Below are 4969 nucleotides of genomic sequence, written 5' to 3'. Positions count from 1 at the left end.
AGTAAGTGAGAAAACTGGGGTTTTGAAAAAGCATTGGGCTGAAAGTGTGATGCTTAAAATAGATTATGGGAGAATGTCAGTTACACAGGAATAAGTGGCTGAGGCAGTATGAAAAAGAACTTAGAAAAAGAAAGAATTAATAAACTGAGAAACTCAGGGGTGGAGAGTGCCAGAGTCCAGCTCCAGCCGGGTTCAGGGTACCTCAAAGGTGGAGACAGTGTCAGCGAATGGGGGGAAGAAGAGAGAAAGAGAGAGAGAGAGGAAGAAAGAGACTGAACTCCGGTCTAGTGCAGAAGCGATGTGTGTTATTGGGAATTACAACGGGTCTTTTATACACAATGTCAGATGTGGGAGGGGCGTCCCCCACCCACCAGAAACCTTAATCCATGAAAACTTAATCAATGAGTGCCTTTAAACCCTTTTCATATGATAATCTTAAAATCCCATAACAAAGGATAACCTAATCCGTGACTGACATATTCTATAAACCTTTTTCATCCTAAGCTGATTGATTTATGCCAAGTTAAACAATTCTATAGAAGCTTAAGTATTTACTTTACAGACAAAAGTGGCCCATCCCAGAATGTTTGGAATATGGCCCAGTCCAAAGTTCACAGTGGGCTACCTGCAAGTAACCCAGCCACATTCTTTCAACAAAATGGCTGTCTTCTAAAACTGTATTCTACAATTTACACCTTCAATAAATCCTAAGATCATAACCCAGAAGCCTGTGACCAATACTAAGGCTCTTAGATGTGACACAAGTTTGAATTATAAGTTGTGTGAAAGCCAAAACTGCAGTTTGAGGAAGAATGGGAGCAATGAGCTTCTAAAGTTAGCTTGTGTTCGTCCCTGTCTCAGAGTTTTCATGTTTTGAGCTCACAGGAGCTTAATCTGGTTAGTGCTGAGTAGAAAGGGGGAGGAAATGGGGTCAATAGCTCCCGAACGCATCCTAGTGGTCTCGGGGTCAACGGCCCTTCCTGATCCCTAACACTCAGTGGGCCTCCATGGCCGGCTCCCAACAATTTAGCCACTCCATGTTTTTTAATTGGAGACTTTAATCCATTTACCTCTAAAGTAATTATTGATAGTGAAGGACTTACTGTTATCATTTTGTTAATTGTTTTCTGACTTTTTTGTAGTTCTCTTATTCCTTGTTTTCTCTCTTGCTGTCTTCCTTTGTAATTTGATAATTTTTGTAGTGGTATATTTTTTATTACTCTCTATTTTTTGTGCATCTATTAGAGGTTTTCTCTTTGTGATTACCATGAGGTTTACATAAAACATTTTATATTTATAGCAGTCTGTTTTAAGCTGATAACAACTTGACTTTGATCTCATACAAAATCTCTACACTTGATAAAGAATTTATGATGAAGACCCCAAGAGCAAATGCAACAAAAACAAAAATAGACAAAAGGGACTTAATTAAACTAAAAAGCTTCTGCACAGCAAAAGAAATAATCAACAGAGTAAAAAGACAGCATACAAAATGAAATAAAATGTTTGCAAATTATGCCTCCAACGAAGCACTAATTTCTAAAATCTACAGGAAACTCAACAACAACAAAAACATTAAAAACTGGGCAAAGGACATGAATAGACATTCTGAAAAAAAATAAATACAAGCTGTCAGCAAATATATGAAAAAATAGTCAACATCACTAATCATCAGAGAAATGCAAATTAGAACCACACTGAGATATCATCTTATACCAGTTAGAATGGCTATTATTAAAAAGTTTTTTAAAAAGATGTTGGTAAGGATGCAGAGAAAGGGAAACACTTGTACATTGATGGTGGGAATGTAGATTGGTTCAGCTCCTATGGAAACAGTATGAAGAGATCTCAAGTAATTAAAAATAGAGTCATTTGACCCAAAAATCCCACTACTGGATATCTACTCAAAAAAAATCATTATATTAAAAAGACATTTGCAGTCATATGCTTATGATAACACTATCCACAATAGCAAATTCATGGACCCAAACTGTGTCCATCAAAGGTTGACTGGATAAAGAAAATATGGTGTATATATATATATATATGTATATATATATATATATATATATAGCATGGAATACTATGCATCCATGAAAAGAATGAAATCATGTCCTTTGCAGCAACATGGATGGAGCCAGAGGCCATTATCCTAAATGACCTCGAAAACAGAAAATCAGATACCACATGTTCTCAATTACAAGTGGTATCTAAACAATGGTACATGTGGCCATAAAGATGGAAATAACAGACATTAGAAACTCACAAAGGGCTAGAGAGGAAGGGGGTTAGTGTTGGAAAATTACCTATTGGATCCGATGTTCAGTATTTGGGTTATGGGTACATTAGAAGCCCAATCACCATCAACATACACACATGTAATAAACATGAATATGAATTTAAAATAATTTTTCAAACAGCTCATACCCATGCACCCATAGAATTATCCCATGTAGAATCACAATTACTGAGGCAAAACAGAAGACTCACCCTTCGCCAGATGAGCAGTTGTCTGGACCTCTTTAAGGATGTTCTTTTTTGTTTTCTAAGCCAATGTCCTCATCTGTAAAATTGGGTAATAATAGCACCTATATTATAAAAACATTTGAAAATAAGCTGAGAAACGGTAAATAGTATTGATGCTCAATTTAAGCAGCTCCCTATACAAATATGATGCAGACAAAAGAAGAGGAGCATTGGCACATATTAGTAACCACTTACACACTGGCATAATCATTCATTCCAGGTCATCTGACTTCAGAAACCAGACACCTAACCACCGTACACTACCTCTTGTGCATCCATTCATTCAACGAAAATTTAGTGAGCACCTCATATGTGCCAGGCATAGCTCTAGGTGTGAAAACATAACCAAGAATAAAGCAAACTCCTTGCCAATCATAGTTTGGAGGAGATAGGCAAGGACCCAATAAACAAACATTATAAAGAGAATTCAACTAGGAAAAGACATAGAGAATAACTACACTTGTAAGGCTCTTCTTAAGCAACATTTCAAAATGCCCTCGAATTTAATCCTTATGCCAGCCACAGCTGTGGTGACTAACTTACCAAACTCCATACAGAGCTAAACTTGCATGGAATTCAACAAACTTCAAATAGGCTCAATGGGACATGGTCTTTAAGTAGGTGTGCAGTGAGGCTCTTGCCTCCTGCTCCCATGTTTCTCTGATTTCTGCTACTGCTGTCTTAAAATTCTTAATAATCTTTGAACAAGGGATTCTGTATTTTCATTTTGCACTGGATCTCAGAATTTATGTAGCTGTTCCCGGAGCTAGTGAATAAATCCTCCCCCCTTTCTAATCACAAGAAAATGGCTCTGATGCCTGTGTCATAAGTTGTCAGAGATGTCCAGCAGGATTAAGAAAACAGTTGATTATAGTTGTGGTCAACTCCATAACTGATCTTTATGGTGGCTCTCCCTTCTTCTCTGTTTCACTTCCCTTGTTATTCACTCCTGTTTCCTGAGATCACATTCCCAAAGAAATGATCTGCACAAGAGTTGTTGGTACTAGCACTTAAGCAGAGAACTTTAGATGGTGAATGATCTCTGCAGATATCTAGAGGAATAACATTGCAGGCAGTTAAAATATTAAATGCAAAGGCCCTGGGTAGAAGCATACCTGGTGTTTGAGGATCAATGAAGAAGTCACTATGGCTGGAATGCAGTGAGCAATATTAGGTGAGAGTAGAAAAAGATGAAGTCAATGAGGTCATGGAGAGACTTATAGATTCCCATAAGAATTGTGGGTTTTACTCTGAGAGAAATAAAACCTGTGGAAGGGTACACTCAGATATGTGACATGATCTAACTTAAGTTTTGAAAGGGTCATCTTATTGCTGTGTTGACTACAGAAGAGCAAGGAGACATTTAGACTATTGAAATAGTCCAGGTGAGAGATACGATGATGGCTTGGATCAGAGTAGTAGCAGTAGAGGTGACAGGAAGAGATCGAATTCTGGATGTATTTTGAAGTACAGCCAAAGGATTTGTTGATAAATTGGATAAAGACTGTAAGGTAAAGAGAGGAGTCAAGGATAGCTACAAGTTTCTAGTCCTAAGCAATTAGAAGAATGCAATTGCCCATTAACTGAAATGCAGAAGACTGCCATAGGATCAAATTTTCAGGGAGGATGAAGAGTTGGGGTTTTGGATATATTAAATTGTAGATGCCTATTAAACATCCAAATGGAGATGTCAAATAGAATCATAACTATGTAAGTCTGAAGCTTAGGAAAATACATGGCCTAGAGACAGAAAGCAGGTCCTTGAGAGGGTAGGAGACAGCAAATTGGGATAGTCCAGATAGGAAACAAGATGGTCTGGAGAACAGATTAGGGAATGTCCAGAGAGGGAGCAATTAGGATTCACGGTTCAGGGTAAATCTCTCTATGTCTATTTTCCCATTTCCCTTGCCAAAAAAGAAAGACTAATAAGTAAATTAAAGCAACCAGCTATAAAAAGAGAGGGGTTGGTACCACAGAGGTAGCCATTCACTCTGTATACACTTGGGGTTGACCTTGCACAGAGTCATGTATGGTCTCTGAGGATCTCAGATATGAGGATCGCCAATTATAGAAGGGCTGGGTAAATAAGAAAATCAGCTTTTCTGAAAAGAATATGGAACTGCAAGACATGCGCACTGGGCTACTGCAACCCTTAGATTAACTATTACCCATGAGCAGCCTCTATTTTTGCCCACCATTGTTGACATTTCACACACCCCCAAAAGGAAACTTACTAACAAAGTATTGAAGATTATACTGAGTATTACACAGGGGAGATAAAGAAAAATAAATTTATACCACACACATTTTCATAAACACCCCCATGACGTGTCTCCTATTCTCAGACTAGCTCTCCAACCATCCTACAAATGGGATATTTTTTCCTTTGCCCACCTCAAGCTGCTTAACCTCATTAAACTTCCCTATTCCTGGACCTCTCCTT

General features: G+C 38.0%; 1 long non-coding RNA gene across 1 annotated transcript in view; it reads right to left on the bottom strand.

Moving 5' to 3' along the window:
- Positions 1-2633, bottom strand: part of LOC110595511 — a 51748-nt gene extending 49115 nt beyond the window's left edge. The window contains exon 1 of the long non-coding RNA XR_002481896.1: positions 2491-2633. This is a non-coding gene — a long non-coding RNA (uncharacterized LOC110595511). The remainder of the gene's footprint in view (positions 1-2490) is intronic.
- Positions 2634-4969: the final 2336 nt, after the last annotated feature.

The sequence above is a fragment of the Carlito syrichta genome, unplaced genomic scaffold (assembly GCF_000164805.1).
Source record: "Carlito syrichta isolate Samal-C Ts95f unplaced genomic scaffold, Tarsius_syrichta-2.0.1 Scaffold302424, whole genome shotgun sequence".
In the NCBI taxonomy this organism is placed as follows: domain Eukaryota; kingdom Metazoa; phylum Chordata; class Mammalia; order Primates; family Tarsiidae; genus Carlito; species Carlito syrichta.
Note: the sequence above shows the minus strand (reverse complement) of the source record. Positions and strands in the feature narration are given on the sequence as shown.